We start from the raw sequence: 26,567 nt of genomic DNA on the forward strand, positions 1-26,567 counted from the left end.
GGTGGGGAATAATCCACACCACCAACAGAAAATGCAACTGTCACAACACAACAGTTGTCATGATTTCAAAAGTTGAAAAATTTATTCCTGCACTGTGTAAGAATGGAGACCTAACTTCATCCCAAGGAGAACCGGGTGAAGTACAGGCAGTCCTCGCACTTATGACGTTCGACTTAAGTCGAATGACACTTACGACGCTTCTAGATTGACACCCTGATTCGACATACGACTATAGGTTTCGAGTTTACGATGCTCGTCCTGCAATGGAGTAGATTGCAGTTCCGAGTTCCAACGTTCCAACTTATGACACAATTGTAAGGAACCAATTGTCATAATTCCGAGGACCACCTGTACTCACTGCAAGCAATTTAATTGGCAAACATAGCCATTGTTTCTTGTTCACATGTCATGAACCATCACACTTCATGTTTTAGTAATGTAATTGTCATTTGCAAATGCAATTGTTTGACAAATACTTTACGCATGGATGCTTCAGCCAATGGGTTGATCATGAACTAAACACCTCATCAGAATTCAAACAAGTCCTTGTGACTATGGCTCCGCAGAATTTCCCCAGAATGTTAATACAGTCCTAAGAATGGTTAGAGTTGTTGCTATAGGTGTAGTTGCAAATGAAGTTTGTAAACTGTCTTCCCCATACTTGAGAGTAGCTAAGCAAAAAACATCATCTTAGTGCCCTTGTACTGGGAACTGTGCAAAACCCAAATACCAAAATCTCTCAACTACAATTTTCTTGAGATATTTTGCCTTTTTAAAAAAGATCCTAATGATGTTGTATTTCCTTCGTGCTGCTCAGCAAGCCATATATGCAAATGATATGTCTGATTTGATAAGGGGATGTCATGCATCAACATCTAAATCTTCATCTAAAACAGAGTTAGCAAAGAATATATTAGTTTAAGCTAGGCTGTTCCTATACTTTGGCTCTGCTCAAAGGTGCAATATATCATGACTGCAGGCCCTTTGGCATTAAAGTAACCTCCCATGTATAACTTGAATTAAAAAGGGATGACATTCATATTGCAATTAAAAATATCTTTAGTATTTCCTCAGGCAGCACTCTCCCCAATTATTTTAGCTCAGGATGCATTAATCTTCTTCCATGTGCAGCACCACAAAGACAACAGTTGTTTCTGTATCTAACATTTAAATTCTGAGTGTAGAGACTGAATGTGAATGTCACCACACATTGATTATACTTTTGCTTTAACACAGCATGCTCTTTTAAACAGAACCTTTAGAAGTCTTCACACATAAAAATACATCTTTTGGTACACTTTGGCTATATTACATTTCACAATGAAATGTGTGAAGCCATTTGCTACGGGAAATAAACAAGAGGAGAAAGGGGAATCATAAAGCTTGCAAAAAATAGTAGTGGTAACATTTTGTCTAGAAACAGAGATGAAACTGCAGTATGAAAGAAAGTAAGATGAAAACAGGGAATGAAGGAGAGACAAACGGTTTTGCACCGTACAAATAAACATTATACTGAACTCTGGACCTGCACTTTCTCCATGTGTGTCAAGGAATGCCATTATCTGCAGGTATTTTAACTTTGACTCTCTCACATCTCCAGGAAACTACATGCTTTAGAAGTCTAATTTTAGAGCTGCCCAATAAAATATTTTGACCTACAAATTGTTTTAATGAAAATGATCATTGTTGTTATTGTTGTTGCTTTTGTTTATTTTTATTACCTTTTTGTTTTTGTTTTTTTGGCAAAAAACATGCCCCGTCCTGTCCCCGCAAAAACCCTGCAAACGTTTGTTTCGTTTTCAGCATCTGAAAACTGATTTAAAAAAAAAAAAAGAAAACGGGTACTTTTTTGGTTTTCATCAAAATGCCATTTTTTGCTATCTTGATGAGAAGCGAATCATTTAATGTGAAAATCATTTCTTTTCGTGAAAACTTCCACTTAATCAAAAATCTGTTGAAAAATATGTTTCAAAGGAAAATTTTTAATCAAATCTACCTGATTTATTCATAAAAATCAGGCATCTTTTTTAAAAAAATCCACAAGCTTGTCTCAAAATAGTATTTAGATAAGATTAGGATTCCAGAAGCTACTGTACATAAATTACCCCCCAATATAACCATTGCCAACAAATACAGCAAATCCAGAATAAACTGACAGAAGTAAACATGGTAAGTATGGCCCAGATCATAGCCCTGTCAGAGAAAAACCTACTGGAAAGCCAAAGTCTGGCACAAATACTCAGTGGTTCAGAAAGTACAGAGCTTCCGCTCCATCATGCAGTTGGCAGAGTAGGGACCAGCCTTTTCCACTGGTCAGAGAGGCAGGGTTTCTGACCCTCCAAACCCATGCGATGCCCAGAGGCCATGAGGATTCCTGCAGATCTTGCATGAATTTTGGAGATCTGGGTATCTGTATGGTATCTGCAGTACTGCCAAGACCTCACACCTGGCCAAAACACCTCTTCTCAGGGAAATTTGAGGTTTTGGAGCAGCTATTCAGATACGCTTCAGTATCAATTTAGGAAAATCCTTTTTGACTTTCAGGGGAAAGTGACCGTGCCCTGGCTTCACCTCCCACCCTCAGCAACACTCCTATAGAATCTGCAGAAGCCCAACCACATACCGTTTGCAAAAAGGCCTTCTTCCAAGGTCCGAACAAATACTGCTATCTATCCTATCTATCTCATATTGTTCCCATCTCCATAATATCCGATGGCCTCAATCCCCTTTCTTTCAACAAATAATTGCCAAAAGAAACCTATTTTCTACTCCTTTCTTCCCTTCCATGGGGAATGTTAATGGGGGTGACCTGGCACTACATCATTGCCTTAACTGGAAGAGAGGGTCTGGCATCAGGAGAAAACTTATCTATTAATTCCTACCAAACTTTCCACTTGGATACTGGCTAAAACAGTACATGGATAAAAGAGAACCTGTTTGGTAGAGCAGTAAATGCCATATTCTGGTTAAACTCCACCTACTGTACAAGACAGCAAATGAATACCTCGGTTACAGGAATGCTCTGTGTTTGTATATGTGTAAATATTTAGTTAATAGGTAAGATGCCAGTAGCTGGCACTGATGAATATATAGTATAGTAGTTCCTGAGTTTTGTAGGACCAAAAACATCTTGTGAACTGCAAACAGCTTCCTTTGTGCAGCTCTTTGCATGGAGCTCTTAACACTTCCCTTAGTTACAACCTCATTCTGTAGTGATCTGGCATGCAGATACCATTCTCATACTGTACTGAATTCCATCACCCCAAGTAAAATTGACTTCCTAATGGAAGCTGTACAGTAAGAACTTGTTTAGTAATCTGCAGGCTTCGTTTGGGCTAGGTGGCACTCATGAAAGTCTATCTTCTGCAGAACAATCTCTAAAATATGTCTAGAAACTGATTTCTCCAACTGTATCTATCTTTGTTCCTCCTGTAAAATAATCAGTTACGCTAAACAGAATTATTTATACAGAATACTAAAGGAATTTTAGTACAAGAATTATGCTCTATCAACTGGATTAAGATCTAATAGGCTTTTCTCCCTAATAGTATAGTACTCTCTGATAGTCTATCAAACCTCTTATGTAAATTACCTTGCTCTTGACATCATAACTCAGATAAAACAAATATATTTCGTTTACAGGCTTTTTAATATATTTTAAATCTGTGGCATTACATCCAAATCTGAATTTATGGACTGATCTTACTTTTACTGCTTTTCCACAGCAAATCAAAGCCAGACTGAGTATGTTTTGTGTCGTGTATATATTTTTGTCTTTGCCCTGGAAAAATTAATACATATTTTTTCAACCAAAGGGGGGAAAATGAAAATTCTTTTCAGTCCCTGTGATGGGGGGATATTATTAGGGTAGGGCATGGACCAGGAAACCTGGGCATTCAGGGCTAGGCCTGTGGGATGGGAGGCAAGGGCTAATGGGCAGGGACTAGACGCAGCTAAAGCCTATTAGCCAGCCTCTCTGGAAAGCATCTTGGAGTCCAAAACAAACGTAAAAAGAAGTCAGACGTTGTCTGTTCATGGTGGGTGGATAAGTCAACAGATAAAGAGATGAAACTCAGACTATGGCTACACTTGCGCTTCAAAGCGCTGCAAAGCGCCAGCGCTGGGAGAGAGCGCTCCCAGCGCTGTCCGTACTCCACCTCCCTGTGGGGAATAACGTACAGCGCTGGGAGCCGCTCCCAGCGCTGGGGCTTTGACCACACTGGCGTTTTGCAGCGCTGCAATTTGCAGCACTGGAGAGGGTGTGTTTTCACACCCTGCTGCAGCGCTGCAAATTTGCAAGTGTAGCCATGGCCTCAGACTATCAATTTACAGGGCCCTGCAAATCCACGGATATTCACATCTATGAATAAGGATGCGGATATCCGTGGACCATATTCACAGATCAGATGTGGATACAAATTTTGTATTCGTGCAGGGCTTTATCTATTTAAGCCTTTCTGATGGAGGGTCACAGAACTACTGTACCTCTCCTGGAGTAAAAGGAAAAAAAGATGATTTTTAGGGCTCTACAAATAACTGATTTTTCAGTTTGATGACCTAACCTGGAGTGGGGGTGGGGGGGTGGGAGGGAAATCATTTCAGGTTGACCTGAATTGAAAATATTCTGAATTTTCAGCTAAACTAAAAAGTCCAAAACATTGTTTCATATCAAACAAAACATTTTGTTTCATTTTTGAGATTTTTTTTCCACCTGTAAATAAAACAAAACTCAAAACAAAAAGTTTTTGATGTCAAAAAATACAAATCTTTTGTTTTGAAACTTCTGAAATGAAGCATTTTGATTTTTTTTCCCAGAAATTGTGTGTACATGTATGATGTGTGAGAGAGATGGAGAGGTTTTTTTCCAGTCAGAACCATTAGGCAAATGTAACACAAATGTGCACAATGTTTTGGTTGCCCTGAATCTACATTTTTGGGCAAAAAAACCAAACCAAAAACGTTTCATCTGAAAATGTTTGTCCTGATCTACTATTTACCTCCTTTTTTCAGGAAGGCATCAGAAGTCGTGAGTCCATTCTCCATATTTACTTAATTACACAGAAATCTTTTTTCCTCCGACAGAAGGAGTGGTGCCAGGCTTATCCTAATAAGTATCACGTCAGTGACACGGCACTGAACCATCTCTAATTAATACTGAGTAAGTGATAGTTGTACTACAGCTTTGTTAAACAGAAAACAACAATACAGACCAAAAAGAAAAGTCCTAAACATTTAAAACAAAATCCGAATTATTTAAGAGAATTTTTGCTCAAAGAAAACAGAGTTTATTATTCCATGTAAAGGCTGATAACTACTTTTGTTGCCTGAGAAATAGGGTTGGGGGAGGCAAAAATGAAGCCTTAGCTTGATGATGAATCACTGTGGATATCAGTTTGCTACATCTTGGGACTAGAGTATCCTCTTATCTGTCTTTTTCCTCAGGACAGATTAAATGACAAGTAGAGTGTAGAGTTGCAGTTTACTTGCAGATAGGTAACGTTTTGTTCACTGAACAGCACTCATCACCTTATCTAGAGCCTCCCAGAATTGTTTGAAAGTTACAGGCACATACCAAGTAAATTATTTCCCTTCAACTCTTACAGTATCATCCAAATCCAGCGGATTTGACTCATGCAAAGTCAGTCACTGGGCTTCAGTGCCAAGAGCCAGCATATTTTAGTCAACAAGCCTATTTATGTGAAAGAGGCCCGAAGTATTTCACAGTTTCCAAGGATACCTGCTCAGCTCATTCTTCACTGGACCTGTACATGTATTTTGCTATTCTAAACAAATATTTTATTGTAGTTTACTGCTCATTTACTTGAGCCTCTTATACAGCAGAACACAATTCTCACCATACTATATGGCTTTGGTAAAAATATGTTGCTTTGAAACTGAAGCGAAGGGTAAACTGCAGCAAATGCTGAGCTAGATTTTAGTCACAGCTGTGCTTAGGTGGTGAGAAGGACCTGTACAACCCCAGGAGGATGCATCAGAGAGACTCTCTCTGCGAAAGACAGTCCCTCAAGGTACTGCTCTTTGCACACGAGTCTGAGCAATCTGCTCCATCCGTTAGCATATCCATTCCAGGAGAGGGAAGAAGTTTCAATTTTTGGCAGTACATGCTGAGGGTGGCAGGATAGTTTTAAGCCATAGGAGAACCTATATTCCTTGAACCCTATTTCAACAGTTTAAGTTAGATCTTTCTGAGCTCAGTGGTAACACGAGGAAAAGGTTTCTGTATGAGTCAGACTGTGTTTTTCCTTTTCCAAACAACACTGAGGATCTCTATGTTATCAGTGTCACAGGTCCCCTCTTGGACACTCATCAGACCGCTGTGAGGGGATCAGGTTTCTTGGATCCAGTGTGTTTTAAGCCTCCGGGGTCTGCACAGAGTCCAGTCACTGCCCCTGGCACGGGTCCCTAGGTACACTCTTGGAATGCAGATCTTCTATTGAAAACAGCCTCCTGAGTGTTTACACCACACAGACCACTGCCCAGTCCCTATGGCCAGCGCTGACCCCCTCAGACTCCCTCTGTTGCTTAACCACACCCTCTCCCAGAACTCCAGCTGTATGGGCGTTCTGGCTACAGTTTCACTGTCTTGGGGCACATGGCAAGGTGCTGCACATATAGACTTTGCACGAGATCCTAAACCACCAGCTGCTCTTTCTTTGATAGCGTGAGAAATACACAGATCCATACAGAAAGCATCAGCCCTACATACATTTCCCTGGCTCAGTTCCTGCCCCATGCCAGAGCATTCTTTGGGTTAGCATCAGGGTCGTCTGGGGCCATCCAGTATTCTGCTGCAGTGCAATGCTTGGGTTCTGACACATGGAGCCTTAGCCCCAAGCTCACCTCCTTTGACCTTGGCCAGTCCTCCCACTTCCCATCCCTCCTGCCCGAACTTAACTCTCTCCCTCTGGTAAAGTCCTTTTACAACCTACTGCTTGGTCCTAATTGGAAAGTTTCTACTCTTTCCACTCCCCCCTCTCTACAGACAAGAGGAGAATGTATCTTCTCCTACCCTGAGCAAACCCATTGTCCCAATGTGCTTCATCCTCAATAGATGGTTGTTGAGTTCTAATGACCCACCATTGTCCCTGGTCTGGCAGAGATGTAACCCAGCCCCCAAAAGGAGGCATCCACATTTCCATAGGGGCATGCAGTGAGGCAGTGACTTTCATAGTAACAACTTCATAATAATGTCACAACATCAACCCAAATTCACAAGTCATACATAAATTCCCCAAATCATCACAGTAAGTTAAAAATAAAGGCTCTAGGATGGGTGTACTCTGCATCGCATTGACTAGTCTGGTGGTGGACTCTTTCTATATCAGTCTGATTAACAATTGTGGGAATAGTGTTTTGAGAGCATCATACCAGACCAGGGCCCTCTGCCTCGTATGGAACAATGGCCCATCTTAAGGAATCTCATTTAGCTCCTAGTTTAGTGAAGTCTTGACTCTACAGGCTGAGCTTCACTTCTGTTCTCAAGAGCATCTCCACAGTTTTACACCATACAAACATCTTTGGAGACTGACTCTAAACTGCCAAAAGTTGTACCAAATGTATCTGATAGCAGGATTCAAGTGACAGGAGACTTTCAGAGCTGTCGGCATTCTTACTTCTGGCTGAAAGGACACTAACGTCTTCGGGGATTCTGCCCTACACTGCTTCCAATCTTCCTACTTCCTGGGAAGGTTTTGCATTGCTGCTTTTGTATTTCAAGTCATCTTGCCTTGGTTTGGAGGTATTGGTAATTGGGGACAGTACTGAATTTGGTAGCATTGTGTTAGGTTGATACATTGTGAAGAAAGCAAACTGGGGATTAACTGAATAAATTTATCTCAAATAATCCTCTTGGTGAGCTAGGCTGCCATGTTGGGGTAGGTTCTTTGTGAGCCCTTCTGTTAGGGATTGCTGAAACACACTTCTGTACACACAGCTGAGTAACAAGGAACCAAAAAGAGAACTGACAACCACTAATGTCGTGCTTGGATCTTGACTTGGTTAGTTTCAAGAAGAGTTTCTAGACTTCTGGATTAGAAGCGGTCACCTTACACATTAACTTGATAAAAACTACAGTGTTTTATGGAGGGTAACAGAAAACAAATACTGAGGTCACAGACCACTCAAGTGAGATGGTGAACAGATGTTTTCAGCGTCCGTTTGCATTTTGAAATGAAATTAAAGGGCACAACTCAAGAGTCTCTATTGCTTTAAAATTTCTGCCAACAACTTGAGAATGCTAACCAAGGACCTGGATGATTTTGCAAACTTGTCGTTTTGGGGAGTTAAGGTTTAAATAATTGAAGTAAACAGAAAAGAGAGAAGAAAAAAATATCCAATAACAACATTCATGAATTTTACAAACATGACCTTAAAACCCTAGCAGCAACAAAGTCTGACACCAGGCAAAAGTCCGGCAAGCAGATGGGTTTAATATTCTCTTGCAGGAGGAAACTCTACATCTAAATTTAATTTGATCAGATTTAGACTGATTTGCTGACTAAGGGCCAAGTGCACAGCTGGTGTAAACCAGTGTGGCTGCACTGACTTCTGTGCAGTTCTCCATTACAGTTTGCATCAGCTGAGAATTTTGCTCTAACTCTACTATTATTATTAGCTACTATTAGGGTCACAACTAGAGGCCCCAACTGAGGTCTGGGCCCTGGTGCACTGGATGCCATACAAACATGTAACGGCAACCCGTCCCTGCTCAAAACAAAGGTTATGGGGGGAGACAGAGGCACAGAAAGATGAAGTGATTTGCCCAAGGTCACACAGCAGGTCAGGGCCACAGCCGGGAACATAACGCAGGCCTCCTAAGCACTAGACCAACATTCTATCAGCTGGACCATGATACCTCTCCACTAGTCAAAAACCAATTGTGGGCCAATTTCATCCCATTGAATAGAGTGGAGATGCACCAGGGATGACTTTGGTGCTCTATCTTACCAAGGAGAGGCAGCTGCCCTGACTTCTTGAATTAGGAAACAACCCTCCGTCCCCAATATTTGGCATAACATTTTTTTTCCTTGTTCGTTGGATTTCTGCAGGTCCAGGTTTTGAGCCCTTACTGCTGGTTTCTAGCAGCCCAGAGACTGTTTTTTGTTCCTTCCTGGCTTGGTGTGGCTCAATTTTCCTTCTTCCATATCTGACACATATCTGTGCTGCTTTTTGAACTGTCCAGATATGGAAAACCACGACCCAGGTAAAAAACATTAAGAATAAAATCTCACTCTGGATGCACGAGAAGAGTAACACAGCAAAGGCAAACCTTGCTACATTTTGTAATAGTATCTTAACCATCAACCTTTTCAGAAAAACTCTACAGACAGATTGTCCCTGGTCCTAGTGGGCGTGCACAGCAAAAAGAAAAGACAGAGCACCTTTTGTCCTGATTCTCCAACATACTAATGCACTTGGCTAGAGAAGCAATCGGAGACCTCTTCCTCATGGTACCTGGATTCTCTGATGACCCAGCTGGTTGCTCAGATTCATTCCTCTCATTTATTCAGCTACATTATACACTGGAGATGGGCCCGAGTCAAAGTATGCACAGCCGCCAGAACTGAATGTGAACTTACCAAATGCTTGACGGTGTTCGGTTTACCAAAACCAAGTGAGTTCTCTTCGAGGGGCAGGGATGAATTGCAATGTTTGGAGCTGGACCTGAACTTCCCCAGCGTTTGAGGGATGGGGAGGCTGAATCTGGTGCAGACCTGTCTCTTCTGTATATCCTGTGGAGCAGGTGGACTTCTACTCTAATAGGCGTCAGTCCAGCAAAGTGGTTAAGCACATGCACAGCGCCACTGAAGCAAATGGGAATACTCACTTGGCCAAAGTAAAGCGCGTATTTCAGTGATTTGCTGGATCCAGGCCCTAAAACACATCTTGTTGGTTTTTCCTGGCTCTAAAACTTTCCATTTAATTCAGTTTTCTAAGGCACATGGCTTGGTTTTAAGAACAGAATGTTGCGTATTTAATGGTTCTCTGACAGTAACACGACAGAGTCACCCCTTGCTAAGTTTTGTAACAGTGTCTTATAGAGTGTGTGATGGGGCAAGGCCAGATGGCTACAGCAAAGTAGTAAGGAACAGGTATGTTAGCCCCAGGCTAAACAAATCCCTGGTACCATGGTAACCAAATGGCAGTTGCTCCAGGTTAATCAAGACACCTGGGGCCAATTAAGATCCTTCTAGAAGGCAGTGGAGATAGCGACATTGATTGGGACACTTGAAGCCAATCAAGGGTTGGCTGGAACTAGTTAAAAGCCTCCCAGTTAGTCAGTGAGGTGCGCGTGTGAGGAGCTGGGAGCAAGAGGCACAAGGAGCTGAGAGTGAGAGGATGTGCTGCTGGAGGACTGAGGAGTACAAGCGTTATCAGACACCAGGAGGAAGGTCCTGTGGTGAGGATAAAGAAGGTGTTTGGAGGAGGCCATGGGGAAGTAGCCCAGGGAGTTGTAGCTGTCATGCAGCTGTTACAGGAGGCACTATAGACAGCTGCAACCCACAGGGCCCTGGGCTGGAATCCGGAGTAGAGGGCGGGCCCGGGTCCCCCCCAAACCTCCCAACTCCTGATCAGACACAGGAGGAGTTGATCCCAGACTCTGGGTTCCACCAGAGGGGAAGATCTCTGAGGCGAGCAAATCCGCCAATAAGCGCAGGACCCACCAAGGTAGAGGAGGAGCCTTGTCACAAGTGCTATTGAGCAGAGCTGCCATTCCTCATTTTTGGCGAGATGGGTTATACTGTTTGTTTAAACAAAAGATCAAAGGAATTTGTTACAACAGACCACCTCAAACTTCTACATATATTTAAAAAGAGCTGTGCAATAGAAGCCAATAACATTTATTTTTCATTACTGAATATTATGCCACATCTTTTTCTGCTCCTGTCATAAGTGGGCCGACCAAGGATCCTGAACCCTTTGCTGGATTTATGTTGCTCTCTAAGAGAATGACTGAGAACTCTGTATGGACTGATCAAGCAACCCATTAATATTTCACAGCTGGGCTCAGGTTGGCTGGCAGTAATTACGCTACAGATTACTTTTTCATTTGTGGTGCAGCTGGTCATCCATTACTTTCTCCACAGCTTTGAAGGTCCAATAATTCCAATTATCGTTATCAACAGGAGACAGGTAAGCTGGCTCTGTAAAAATCTGCACTGACATGTGCACTGGGTTTTGGTAACCGGAAGCCACTTTCATTACAAAATCACTCTCTAGAGTTAAGATGCTTGGATATAACAACAAACTCCCTTATCACCTAATCTAGAACAGAGTATTTGTACGAATGTGAAATGCTGTCTCATCCCCAAAATGAGAAACAACCAGTGTGGTTCCTGTACATGTTGATCTACAATCCAGGCTATATCTGCTCTGCGGAATGTTATTTAAAAAAGTCTAGAGCAATAAAAGGAAGCTCACACTGCATTTATAGACTCTGCAGCCGCTTTTAACTCAGCGCCTTGTTCAGCACTGCAGATGCTGCCACAGGGTATAGGGTGCCTGAGGAACTAGCGTGCCTAGTGGAGGAACTGTACTGCAATATGTTTAGCTGTGTGAGGGCCAACATTACAGACTGGATTTCAGTAGAACCAGGGGTATACCAGGCATGCATTGTCTCACCCATGTTATTTAATGTTCTAATAGACTATCTGAAGAAAATGACGATTGAAGCCAAAGATTCATTTTTACAGGATCTCAAGAATGAGGATGACATTGCATTTTAGAGTTGAAACACGGTATATATTATTGTCCTCTGCTTAAGTACTTTGGTTAACAAGCTCTTTCTTCCTCCCAACTTGGTCTATGCACTAACATGGGCAGAGGTGAACTATCTAGCAGCGTTTCTACGTGCATATCCATTCACCAGAACCGAGACTGGCATGTTTATGAAAATAAGGCAACAAGATGACAAAGAACATGCAGAAGTTATGATGCATCTGCTGAGTCTGAATGTTAAAAGAAATGATGACGATGCACTGCAACATATTTTATGCAACGCTTGCATCATTTAAATGCAAAGATGATGCAACACAAAGCTCTCATTTTGGCATTCTCTCTGAAAATAATGCCATGCTTCCCTTGGGGAAATTGGAAACTCGCAGAGCAAAGGAACATGTCAAGAAGTGAGGAGGAAAAAAAACAACTACAAGACAAACAAGTCCAATGAATCAAGTTGCAGACATTGGGCCCTGAGTCTCAGTTACACTGGGAACTTACGCTGAGAATTACTCCTGACTGGCAGTGGAATGGGGCCATGAATCAGGCCTAGTCTGTGTTGGAAAACGTAGTTATGTACATTCCAGCTGAAGATAGGCAACTTTACCTTGCCTGTGTGGCATTCATGCAGAACAGCTTAGGAGTCCCTAACCCTCATGGTTATCACAGGGTCAAATTTCCATATGGACTAACTAGTCTCCAACAATTTCTCAGACTTTCATGTCTTCTGGCTCCAATTCTTCAGCAAGTGGGTATTTCGAACAATGCAAAGACACCTCTGCTCATCTATTCACACGGCTTCTGCTGTCTCTTTTGCAGTACTGCTGGATGGTGCTTCAGGCCAGGATTTTGTTCTAAACCTTTTATAAAAAAAGAAATCTGAAAATCTGTTTCTGAGACCAGTTCCACCAAACTGACAGTTCTGGTATGCACTGCTCTGCTTCAGCAGCAGCTCCATTTCTTTTATCCTTTTGATAGGAGTGAGATTGCTTATCTTCATCTCCGTGGGAGGGCACCTTCTGGATCATCTCATGCCACTGTCTAAGAGAGCACATGGGCAACAGCTTCTCATGCATTAGAAGTAACAAGATTTGTAACATTAACTGGGCGAAGATGTGCCGCTGCTTTACCACCCTTTCCTTATTAATCTAATCAAGTGCTTCTTGCCCAAGCACTGCCCACAGGTGAAGGCTGCTCTTTGTGACTGAACAGCAACAAGTTGCAAAACATTCATTGCTCATTATGGCTCCTGCTGTTCTTTTATACGGTAGTTACTAAAAAGGAACCCATGCTCTTATTAGAAATATAGCTTCAATGACGCTTCAGACAAACGATGTCCACAGGCCGATGCACAGAAGCATATTTCAGACAGTCTTCTTCATGGAATAGAGTCTAGTTGTTGTCACAATCCTGCCTTGCTGAAGAGCCTCAGCACAGGAGGATGTATAGGTTGGTATCAAGGCCTGCCCTGCAGTATTCCTTAACACATCTAGGGGGAGATTTTTAAAGGCAGTTAGACATCCAGGCAATGGTTGCTGGACACCTAACTTACCCTCTGTGTCTCTGAAAAATTCTCTTGAGCATAACTAAACATAATTTTAATTTCTCAGAATTTCCGATGATGGGTGGAGAAGAAAGAAACAGATTTATTTTCAGTAACAACTGTAGCAGGCAGGACTATGCCAATCAATGGCAACTGATGTTTGGTTTTTTTGCCCTGTTAATTCAAAACTGTCTCGTTATTTTCAGATGAGGTCACATAGCCCTCTCCTTCCACACAGTCCGACAGGCTTGGTCTTTATAGGCACACTTCGAGAGCCAAGCCTTCTTAACTCTAAAACATTAAGTGGCCATGTTCCAAATTCAGCTTGCTACAAGAAACGTAGGAATACTTTAGTGTGCGTAGATAACGAAAAGCGATCCGGTTTCTGCTATTTAACGCCTTTTCTGCTATCAGTTCAGGAAACATTAAAATTAAAATCAATTATTGATAAAAAATAGCTCCAACAGAAGTTGCTTCTTATGGAAAAGAGGAATATATAAATCATAGGTGGGAATAATTTCTAAAGCATGTTAAGACAAAACGGTAAACACGAAGGTATAATAAACCACTAAATACTATGGATACATGGACACAGGTCACAGAACAAAACCTATAGGTATGTTATAGCCCAAATTCTCTACTGTGGTTTAGAACTGCTCAGTCAAGGACAAGGAGGTTGTCAGGGAATCTGTTAAAACTCCCAGATTCTCATAGTGTATATGTGCTGTTCTTGGCATAGAATAGAATATCCTAGGAGCTGTTATGACGTATGCTACTTGGGAAGGGTCTCTAAAGCCAAAACGCCTGGGGTGAATACTATTTCATGGGTGCAGGTACCACAAGAGCATTAATCTGGAACCGGACCCTTCCTCGTGGAGTATGTCCCCACAAGGTTCTAGTAGATCCAGATTATCTGCTTAAATCCCGAGGCTGCCGCTCAGCAAACGGTAGCCTGGCGAAGAAGCCTGAGTTCCCATGGGGGACACATTACAAGCACAACACACGAACTGGCTGATGGTGAAGAAGCTATGTAGCTCCCTTCTTGATCCAGAGAAAGACGGAACTTAAATCAGTGTGATTGTTTGGGAGAGGTAAAAGGCTACACAAACTGCTGACTTACTGCAGCTCACTGAGGTTGAAGCTTCTAGCACTGAAATCCACATTCTGCTTTCCACTGATTTCAACAGACTTTGGATCAGGCCCATAATTCATCTATGATTGGGCCCTGCTGTACCTGAAAAGTCAGGGAAATCAAATATTTACCATATTGTCAGTGAACACACCCAGCTAAGAGGAATATGCAATTAAAGGCCTGCTGACTAATCAGACACCAAAGGGGAAGCGACCCAGTAAGGAATATGAGCATTCTGACACCGGACATCCGCAACACGCGAATCCAGGAATGCACATTAATGTCATCCTAAACGAACCTGGGACAACGTATGTGTAAAATACCCACTGAGAACATCTATTTCCAGGACATCAGCCTATACTGTCAGAAAAGGAGAGAAAGTTGGTTTGTTTTTTTTAAGTAAAGATACAACAGAAAGGGTGGGAGAGGGAGCACTTATGTCAGATGTCTGGTGGTCCCAGCTACAGAGAACCTGCAAATAAGGGATGATGTAGCTCTCTGGCATACTTAGAAAAAGGAATGTTCATTTCCTGCAGCCTTCTGTGCAAGTTTTCCTGCCTATGGATGTATGCATCAGACAAGCATTTCAGTTACCTTATTTCATTATGGGACTGACTCTAACATTTCCTACTCTAGCCAAACTCTTCAATGCCTGGAGGAAGGAATCCTGGGTAGGGTTCTCTCTTTGCACTGCGTGTTAGCCATCATTAGCTGAAGAGAGATGTGGGCTTGGCCACAGATATTGGGTTTTATGGGCATAACAATGATCTTGCCTGAGCAAAAGATAGTGTTTGTAATTGCTCAGCTGCCACGGTGATGAACGTGATATGATTAGATCAGATTGCTACATGAACACTCAGACAGATTAAGTGTGGGATTTCCAAAGACATCTATTCTTGCTAACACTCTTCTGCTCCTTTGACAATCCCAACCTAACCTTCCCGGGTGCGGATTTGGGATACACTAAACTAGTGGCTTCATGACTTTGTAGTAGCTGGTTACTTTCTGGTCAGACAGGGAAAAAGAGAACAAAGCAAAACTCCCTAACTTTGCATCATGTTCTATACCATGCAACTGTGCCACTGTCTGACACTGAAATTTCCTGAATTGCATTTTATAAAATGCAAGAATGCATCACAGTAGAAGACTTAAACATTAACGTCCAAATCCAAGCTGAGATTGTTAATCGCGCATTATACAATTGTACCAATTTATTATGTCATTGTCTATCTTCCTCCAAAGAATTTGTAAACACTGAAATTTGAGAAATACTCTATTCTTTATCAAAATGATAAAAGGTAAGCAATATCAAAAGAACCTACTAACACACAGATTGATCCAAAGCCAATTGGAGTCAACGGGTGTTTTCCATTAATTTCAGTGGCCTTTGGATCAGGCCCATATTTTGTAATTAAAAGGAAGAAAAAATTCAGTGAAGAATCTGGGTCACATTTCAAATTGGCCTCTGATATACCTCTCAATTTGAGCTATGTACCAAAATTAGTTGTCCAAAATTTGGATTTGCATGTGCAAAGCATGTAGCTGGGTAAATAAATACTCATCTGCAATGCTGCATGTGAATGGAAAAGTGCACTTTAAAAATGCATGTAATTTAAGACATACAAACGGAGAGGCTGACTTTGAAAACGTGGGTTCCCTGTGTTATAATATTAATGGCTAGTTCCTATGGCAAACTCTACTGCATGAATCCTCTGCATTATGGCATTTATGGATGAGGAAAAAGACAAAAAAAACATCGGTTTCCAACAAACTCCTCTGAACTGGAGGCAAAGTTACTCTCGGTCCTTATGATACTGTACATAGATCCTTAGACTTTTAAGACCAGAAGGGACCATTGTTATAATCCAGTCTGACTTCCTGCATAACACAGGCCATAGGACTTCCCTGAATTAATGCCTGCTTCAAGTCCAGTAGCTACAGAGATGGGTAAGTATCATCCTCTTTCTGTTTTTAAAGCAATGAGAAAACGGAGGTAGAGAGAGAACAAGTTCACACACAAGTCAATGGTATAGCAGAGAACAGGCCTCAGATCTGCTGACTCTCAGCTCCAAGCTTCACTCACTACATCACAGCTGAGCCTCTAACCACAGGCTGCTTTACTGCCAAAATAAAATTCTATTATCTCAGCTTCCAATTACATCTGCTTATGGGTTAATTCTACTTTTATATTTGTGCAGTTATGACTCCAGTAACACCATCATTTTTTTAGTTGTATACCCAACTACTACTATAAAATGGCTTTAATTTAACTGCATTTGGCTTATCCAACACCCATTGGGCTCCATTCCTGCAAACACTTATGCAAGTGTTTAAAATCAAGCACACACAGACATCTTTGCAGGAGTGGGGCCTTCCAGTGTAACATACCATCTCTTGGGTGAAGAAGTCCCCATGTCACCTTATGTATACTAAACAGGCCTATTTTTCCAAACTGCATAACATATGATTTGTGTAACTTTTCTGTAAATCACGCTGCTTCATAAACTACATCAGGCTAATTCTCTCCTCACTCAGCTCCATCACTTTACTGCATTTCCTTGCTCTTAAATTTTGCCAGGTGTACTGTCGGCACATCTCCATAACATTTAGTCTCCTGCAGAGACAATGTACTGGTTTTACCAGCTCAACAGCACAAGGTCACTCGAGAGTTAGTATTCCTCAGTTCAGGCACCCGTTTTTAAGTCTGTCTAACCTTTAAGAAAAATGCCCATTAAGTGCATATCACTTTAGACATAAAATACTTAATCATTAATGATTTAAAGCAGAAAGGAATTTAACTGAGTTAGACATCTTGTAACAGGCCTTTTGACTAGGGCCATCAGGAACATTTTCGTTCAATTCAGACATAATTTTTCCTCCTGAGTGGAATTCACCTGAAAAGTAGGCAGTTGCTTCTGCTCTTTTCTCCAATTTTTTTAAATATCCAGGCAGACTTTCAGATTTCCTTAATAGCTTGAGGTTATGAATGCCAGATAGCTTCCAGTTAGACATTTACTGCTGCTAAAACCCATCAGAACCCTCCTAAGGATAAATACAGGGCAGAGAGCAAAAGCAATAATTTTATATTCCAATCCCTGGTAGGTAAAGCCTGCTGAAATCACGTTAAATTAGCACAGGCATTTTCCCTTTCCATTTTTAACTCTACAATTAATTAGCATCACGGGCCAGATCCTCAGCTGTTACACAGCTCCACTGACTTCACGAGCTAAGAATCTGAACCAGAATCTCTGGAGTGGCATCTCCAAGAAATCTTAGATCGTTACAGCATGTGAAGAGAGAGTCTTATTTATATACATGATAAAAAGTTACACATGAAGCTATATAATGAGTCCTTTTGGCACCTATGAATGATTTTGCTGGTCTGGCATCAACTTATGCTGAAACTACTGTTAAACATACTGTTTGATTTAAACAAAAAACAGCTGTGTAACTTCCATTCTATAAAGACATCCACAATGGTCTCGATCCTGAAATCACTCATACGTCTTTTAAACTTTAAGCTAGAGCTAATCAAAAAAAAGAATTTCCATCCTGAGGGAAATTTCAAAATTTGTTTTTGTCCTGAATTGATACCAAAAAAAATATTTTTTTTAAATCAAATTGTCTCAATATTTAGTGGGACAAGCTCTTGTGAGTGTTTTGATTTTGACTAAATGACATTTTCTGATGGAGAACTGTTCCACCAAAAATTTTTGACCAGCTCTACTTTAATCCTTTGAATAAGTCCCGTTGAGCAAGTTAAGTATGTGCATAAGTGTCTGCAGGATTGGGACCAGAGTTTGCCAAAAAAACACCTCTGTGGGAAAGTCCTATAGAAATGAATAGAGAATGATATCCTTTCTAAAGGCCTTCTTGTAAATTCATGGAAAATTATACCCCTGCCATAGAACTGGGTAGGATGTTTTTTAAGAAGTCTACATAAGGCATATATTTATTGAAGTCTGTAGATTTTCTAGTGTTACTTCTAGAGCAGATGTGGACAAACTACGGCCCACGGGCCACGTCCGGCCCACGGGACGCCTTGCCCGGCCCTTGAGCCCCATCACATTGGAAAAAATAACCCCAACTATACATACAACATGATGGGGGCTAATTTAGCTACAACGAGTCAGGAAAAAGATCTTGGCGTCATCGTGGATAGTTCTCTAAAGATGTCCACACAGTGTGCAGAGGCGGTCAAAAAAGCAAACAGGATGTTAGGAATCATTAAAAAGGGGATAGAGAATAAGACTGAGAATATATTATTGCCCTTATATAAATCCATGGTACACCCACATCTCGAATACTGTGTACAGATGTGGTCTCCTCACCTCAAAAAAGATATTCTAGCACTAGAAAAGGTTCAGAAAAGGGCAACTAAAATGATTAGGGGTTTAGAGAGGGTCCCATACGAGGAAAGATTAAAGAGGCTAGGACTCTTCAGCTTGGAAAAGAGAAGACTAAGGGGGGACATGATAGAGGTATATAAAATCATGAGTGATGTTGAGAAAGTGGATAAGGAAAAGTTATTTACTTATTCCCATAATACAAGAACTAGGGGTCACCAAATGAAATTAATAGGCAGCAGGTTTAAAACAAATAAAAGGAAGTTCTTCACGCAGAGCAGTGTCAACTTGTGGAACTCCTTACCTGAGGAGGTTGTGAAGGCTAGGACTATAACAATGTTTAAAAGGGGACTGGATAAATTCATGGTGGCTAAGTCCATAAATGGCTATTAGCCAGGATGGGTAAGAATGGTGTCCCTAGCCTCTGTTTGTCAGAGGATGGAGATGGATGGCAGGAGAGAGATCACTTGATCATTGCCTGTTAGGTTCACTCCCTCTGGGGCACCAGGCATTGGCCACTGTCGGTAGACAGATACTGGGCTAGATGGACCTTTGGTCTGACCCGGTACGGCCGTTCTTATGTTCTTATGTCCGGGAAGCCTAGTCCCGAGCCCCTCCCCCGCTGTCCCCCCACAGCCACACCGCTGCACGGGCCACGCTCTGGCCCGCCGCTCCTGCTCGGCAGCGTGGGGAGCACAGCTGGCTCTGGCTGGCTGGCGCGGCTGTGAGCTCCTGCTGCTGGTAAGGGGGTGGGGAGCAGAGGGTCCTGGGGGGCAGTCAGGGAGCAGGGGGTGGTTGGATAGGGTGGAAATTCTGGGAGGTGGTCAGGGGATGGGGAACAGGGAGGGTTGGGATTGGGAATCCCGGGGCGGCTGTCAGGGGGTAGGGGTGGGGATAGGGGTCGGAAGGGCAGTCAGGGGACAGGGAGCAGGGGAGGTTGGATAGGGGAGTGGGATCCCAGGGCGCAGTTATGGGCGGGGGATCCCAGGAAGGGGGCAGCCAAGGGACAAGGAGAAGAAGGCTGTTGGATAGGGTGTGGGAGTCCTGGGGGCGCTGTCAGGGGGCGGGGGTGTGGATAGGGGTCGGGGCAGTCGGGACAGGGAGCAGGGGTGTTGGATGGGGGCAGAGGTCCCGGGAGGGGGCGGTCAGAGGACAAGGAGCAGGGGGCATTGGATGGGTTGCGAGTTCTGAGTGGGGAAGTCAGGGGGCCGGAAGTGGGAGAGGGTGGGGGCCAGGCTGTTTGGGGTGGCACAGCCTTCCCTACCCGGCCCGCCATATAATTGCGTAACCCCAATGCGGCCCTTGGGCCAAAAAGCTTGCCCACCCCTGTTCTAGGGCCTTATTGGTTTTATTCCTATTTATGTTTATAAGACTTTTCCATATGGCAAAACAGGGATGAAGACATATGGCAAAACAGGAAGGGAATAACGTTTCTGAATTAGACATTCCCAGTGTTCTGACGGGATGCTGCAAACACTGAAGAGTATATTGAAAAAACAAAAAACCTTATAAACATACTTGACCCGATGTCTTTTTTTATACAGCATATGGATCAGCACTGCACTTTGAGTCCAGAGAACTACAGTCCAATTAGGTTGATGGATGCCAATGGGGAAAAATGTATTTAAGTAGCAAAAAGTTAATTTATTTGATTATAACAAGAGAGTGTTTTAGCACCTCACTTGCTATGTCTGTGTCTTTTTGTAATGAGGGAACCCTCAGTAAAGACGGGATCTTATTAAAAATATAAACATTGGAAGACCTGTTATCTTACACTCAAACACAGATGAATTATGAAGACAAAGGGAATACAGGAGTGTGCTGATTCTAGAGACAATAATAAGTCCCTTAAACCTTTACTTTGCTGAGTGACTGCAAAGAGATGGAGACATCTATGAAGGGATTGCTTATAATTCTTGATCAGATCCAGAATAAAAAAGGGAGGTGCAAGAAAACCCTGATTCGGCCATTAGGACACAGGGATGAAGATTACTTGCCATTCACTAGAGGGCCGTTTGTGAGCCCTCTCAGATCTACATGGGGTGCTTGCAGGTAGCATCATGGCACTAAAATCTGGTGCAAGACAAAGGCTACACTACTGACTGTTTACATTTTAGTGGATTATTTTAGAAATTGGCACAGGAGGCTGGCAGCTTCAGTAAGTTGATTAGTGTGTATTACCAAGACATTTCACACAGCTTCTAAGGAGTCAGAATGAGTCACACTGGGAGATCTGCTTTCTACTCTATATATAGTAACACAAGAAGTGAAATCGAACTGGCAGGTTTTAGTGGGATTCTCCATGGTGAAACAGATTTTTCACATGCCTCATTACAGACTCTTGTTAAAACAATAGAAAGATCTAAAGATTAAGCCAGAGCACCCTGCAGGCTTTGCCACAGTATAAATTTCTATACATCTTGCCAACAATTTAAATGCAAAGGCTTTGGATAAATTTTAAAGATCAAACCGTGATGCATTTCATCATCTATACAAATTTGTTTTCAGTAAGGTTTTTAGCCAGATTATCCTTTATACGTACATCAATGATAATTGTAAAACCGAGCAGTGAATTAGCTTTTAACTTCACGTCTCTTATTAAAAGGAGTGGAAATGATATAGGTAAAAAAAGAAAATGATTACAACAATGATTTACTTCCATTTACTAGAATTCATGTGTTATTGCTCTATCGACGGCACATTCCCATGACATATGTTCTCCAAAACAGTGTGCTGGGAACCTTCTCCTATAAGCTTTTTGTGCATATAACTGTGGTTGATTTCAACAGGTGTCCCGTGCACAGAGGACTTCACGCTGAACCCTGCTATGTGCTATATGCTGCAGAGATTCCCACAACACATCTGTATTTCTTTTAGACTGGCAAAGTTAACAGGTGCTTAATGTGTTGCCACATTATTTATTGCTGACCCAAAGCAGCAATAACTTCTGTTCCTTATGGTAAAACAGCAGAGGTTTTTCTTTTCAATGGCATATATGCTGTATACCTTTCAAGGCATAAAACCCTTTCCTCTGGAATCTGCCTCAGCTTCTGGAAGTTGTTCATTATCTCACTGGATCAGCTTGATTCTCATCTCACTTAAACTGATGTAAATCAATGGAGTTGCTCCTGATTGACATCAGCCTGGGAGGAGAACTAAGTCGTGCGTCAGAGGAATGGTTGTTAAATAACCATTTAACACACTATGCAGGGAAAAAGAGAAATAAGAGACCCGTGTGCTTCACATACTGACCTTGTGCACACTGCATACATTTTTACAAAATCTGAACCTCACCATCTCACCATGGGCATAGTTTGGGGATAGCTTGGGGGGGGGCGTTGCCCCCCAAAGGGCAAGCCTTGGGCAGGCACGGAACTTTTCCTCAAACACACATGGTGCCATTGGTCTGACTGGAGCTAACCCCCTCTCCCCGCCAAATACAGAAGTCAAACTATGCCTATGCTTCTCACTCCTCCTTTGCTCCCAGGGGCAAGTCACTTACTGCGGCCCTTTTTAGTGGGTACAGATACATTCTGCCTGGTTGCACAGCCAGCTATGCTGGATGGTGCTCTAGTGGGCGGGGAAGAAATCCTAGGTTCCAACCCCGCCCCACCTACCTGCTTGGGGGAAGACAGTACTGTACTGAGTGCACGGCTCCTTTTCTCTTCCCACTGCTCCAGCTGCAATGTGGGAAGAGATAATGCAGCAGCATAGGTCGTAGTGGGATTCTTACTCTTCATTATTGGTGCAGTGTTAGGTAGGAAAACAATCCAGCCCTAACTGTTGAAGACTTAAACAACGAGGAGTTCGGTGGCACCTTAAAGACCAACAGATTTATTTGGGCATGAGATTTCGTGGGTAAAAACCCACTTCTTCAGATGCATGAGGGAAAATGACAGATGCAAGCATAAATATACTGGTACATGAAGAGAAGGGAACTAACAGAGCTACCCTTCTGTTGTTTAAGACTTGCATACTGCTCTTGTTTAAACAAAGGAAATGGCAAACCAGCACGACTTTTCCTCAGAGTTTCCTACTGGAATAGAGAATTTAAGAATAAATGCATCCCTTCTGTAAATAAGAGATGAATTATCCGGCACTGCCTTCAATTTCAGTTGACCTCTAACATCTATATTTCCCTCGGTCAATGCACAATACTGAGCGACCTTTAGGTCACTTACTAACTGAGACAAATATCTGTCTTCAATGCTTGCTGACAATTGCCTTCAAATTAAGATGAAATTTGCCAACCCCATTACACTGTTCTGCTTTCCTGACTATGCCTCATTCACTGTGTTAGGGGAACAAACAGCACATTTGGAACACAGACATTTCATTCCCATCCTTTCTGTATCCCAGCCACTCAGCTCAAGCTAAGTTTTTGCTTTTTTTTTTTTGCAAGAAGTAGAGTTATCCTGCACAATTTACTGTGTCATTTTCCCATTTGGTGAAACCCTTAATTCAGCAAATATATAAAGCACAAATTCCCTCTTTAGCCCATGGAAGAAATTCAGAATGTAAAAGGCGTTTATTCTTTTAGGCTTCCCAAAACAAATTGCTTTAATATTCTGTTTTGAAAGACTATTTGTTTCCAGACACCAAACCTTCCTGCTAAGTCATCTGAACCAGGATTAGCAAAACTGACCTCACCCACAACTATGCAGGACTAAAGGTATTTTTTAAAAGGCCTCTTAAGAAAAGCAGCCTTTTTACCATGAAGTGTGCCTGCTTCTTAAGCAAGAACACTGAAAGGTCACATCCCTTTGCAACTGCTAACCCAGAACAGCAGGATCAAGAGATCCCCTAGGATTTTCTATGTATGCAATTGGCAAGCAATGAAACTCATGTCTGAGCCAACTGCGGCACACTAAGCTGATTCTGAAAGGAGAACTCATTCCTGCTAAATATTTCATGTGTTTCATTATACATTTAACAAAATTGTATCCCTCAGGCTAATAATAAGACAGGCACAGGAAGCATGTTCCTGTTGAATTATATTACATTGTATGTTAATGAACCCTGCAAGAATACAGTCATGCAGAAGGCTTTTCAATATTCATACATATCTGACAGAGAATAAACAATGGGAAAAGGTGATTTATACTGCTTTAATTTATGGATTTTATTCATTTTTATTTGTATAGTACCTGTCTTTAGCTGTATAGTACAGGAATGGATTCTAATATGGTCAAAGGCCTTGTTTACAACTGCTGTGCCTCCAATGGAAGCAGCCAATGGTCATATGAAAGCAACAGTAGATGTAATTAGGAGAAAGTTGTAATTTAAGTGGGACTAAGCTGGTGGTTTTGTGTGTGATGTACTGTGATGACGTCTTTACCATATATAGTGACTTTCAAAGTGAAATCAAACCCTCTCAAAGCAAGAGGCATCGCTCCTTTCATAATGCCAAGTGGATGGTCTATAATCTCAGAGACAAATGAAACTAAAGTTTAAAATCCAGGCGCTCCCTTCTATTACGTGCCGCAGATGGGAACTGCACACGGTGACTTCGCATATGGGCGACAGCACACTCGCTGTGGAAGGAACGCTGTGAGAGGTAGCAGCACAGGACAACAGGAAGTATCAAAAAAGGGGGCATAGTAACAAGTAGGGTGGCAGGGGACTGGTCACCCACATCCATGTGACCTTGCTGACACCGATTCCCGAATCCAGGACATGATATGGGAAGGAACTGCCAGCTGTTAGCATTATCTCAGAACACTATTCTGTGCTTCTCTACCAGAAGCATGTCTCGGATGTGTGTCCTAATCACATGCCCACCGGCAGAGACTTTATGGTAGCAGGGTGAGACAGAGGCGTGCTGTACAAAAGCTCGAAGAGAGTCTATATGAGGTGTGTGCTCTGTAGGGTTTCCATGGCTCTATCTAGCTAGCCCAATGTAGGGATGTATATGGCTCCCATCACCAAAGTATCTGAGCGTCTTTCCCAAACTTAGTGCATCCTATGAGGGTTTTGGGTTTTTTTCCCCCCCAAGATGCTTCTCCACAGCCTTTTGCAGCAAATGGATTGGGATGAAAGTTGGTTACTGGATCAGGTTCTGATGAAAGAAGAAATAAATTTATGGCTATGTTCTCCAGGGCCATGGAAAGAAGCAACGGGCCCAGCCCAGCACGCTCTCCCACTGCAGCAGCTTCTCTACATCCACTCTGTCGGGTTAAGGATCCAGTGGATTTGCAGTTGAGATTGACAAGGGTGGGGAACAGCTGCTCTGTGCAGCACGCTTCCTTCACCACCCAGTGCATCCTGGAATCATAAAGGAAGCTAATGCGGCTCCTAGCGGCTCCACATGCAGGCCTGAGGGTGTTGTAAGAATTGGGCCCACATGTGTACCTCGCTTATTTATAAAAAGTGTTATAATAGCCTATAGCAATAAATATTGATGGGAAAAGGTGCAGAGGGGAGTCAGAAAGTCTGAATTAGTCCAAACAAAGAGGCCTCCTGATGTAATTAAAAGACGTGTTTAGATCATGTCTGGTAAACAAGAGAAGTGCAGGACTGAAAACTGGACATGTCGGAAGTTAGGCTTAATTGGTGGACAAAATAATGAGGGTGCAACGAACATGACAATATCCTGGATCAACCGTCCTGAATTAAATTAAATCTCACTGAATTAAGTTTAAGTACTTTAGGAGTTTATTGTATCACAAACGTTTATCCATTATCGTGGGATTGTATGGAATTTCTTTAGAAGGAGGAAGACACGATTAATGTTATCTCTGGGCAGCGTTATAAACGTCAGAGATCTGTTTGGGACAATCCACGTGAAGAGGATTTCCAAGGAGATCTTTCAAAGCTACACCCTGGGGAGAAAAACCCATTGTCTACTGATTACCTGCTCCTGGAAACTCCAGCTCAAGGACCCTGAACTGCAGAAAGGACGACCTACACTCTTCAAGTGTGTTCTTGTTCTGGGCTAAAGCATGTCGTGAGCTGAAACCACAGGAAAACCTCTGTGTGAGGGTCTGACAGACTGCTCATCTGCCAGAGATCATGCTAGAGTTACAGCCATGTCTGGTAAGCTTATTAGCATGCATGTAAGTTCTTTTATTCTTTTCAATACGTAGTCTATGTAATGCTTTTATTTTAAGCATAAAATGTTCTTGCTTAGAAAGAGCTCTGCGGTAACTTATAATTATGGCAGCGACATTGTGTACTGTCTCCGAAGAGAAGGCAAAAGAAGCCTGCTTAGGCATCCTGTCTTTTGCTGGGAATATCACCGTATAGTCAGGGAACTGTGCTGCCTGGAAATAGATCTGCTCTAGGAATTATTCTGGGGAGGTTCTCTGGCCGGTGCTATACAAGAAGTCAGACTAGATGTTCACAATGGTTCCTTTTGGAATCTAAATACCCCAGTCAGAAGGGAGAGAGATACTGAGGAGCCCTTGCTGGACCACAGAGGGGGAATACAGGTACAGCTACCCTGAACTGTGACAGAGAGGACAGGCTATTCTGCCCACCACACCCCTCTGGGGTCCTCAAAAAAAGACTTTGGAGGAAAATATGGTCTGACGAATGCCAACGCTGGCTGACTAAGAGACAAGGGAAGGAGAGCACTTCACCATCATGGCTGTCACCCCCACTGTCCCCTGGGACTCCGGACCTTCTTTGTCCTAATTCTAAGAGATGTCCTGACCATACCAGGCCAAAGAGGGACCCCAATGATATTGCCACCTCCACCCCTACAGGCTAAATCCGAGTCACCCCTTGAGATGTGTGACTCTCTCGCTTGCTCGCTCCTTTTTCTTCACCACTTTATTTCTTCTCTTTTCTATCCCTCTGCTTTTGC

The 26,567-nt window shown here is 42.4% G+C and overlaps 1 protein-coding gene across 14 annotated transcripts in view; it reads right to left on the reverse strand.

Annotated features, from left to right (window-relative positions):
- Nucleotides 1-26,567, reverse strand: part of SGCD (sarcoglycan delta) — a 511,873-nt gene that overhangs the window by 139,259 nt on the left and 346,047 nt on the right. Inside the window, exon 1 of one of the 14 annotated variants that reach the window (XM_039484144.1) lies at nt 194-279. The exons of the other annotated variants lie outside the window; for them this stretch is intronic. The gene's annotated coding sequence lies outside the window, so the exon portion shown is untranslated. Of the gene's footprint in view, nt 1-193; nt 280-26,567 lie in introns of those variants that run through there. 14 annotated transcript variants of the gene reach the window in all.

This window comes from Mauremys reevesii, linkage group 8 (assembly GCF_016161935.1).
Source record: "Mauremys reevesii isolate NIE-2019 linkage group 8, ASM1616193v1, whole genome shotgun sequence".
Classification (NCBI taxonomy): Eukaryota; Metazoa; Chordata; order Testudines; family Geoemydidae; genus Mauremys; species Mauremys reevesii.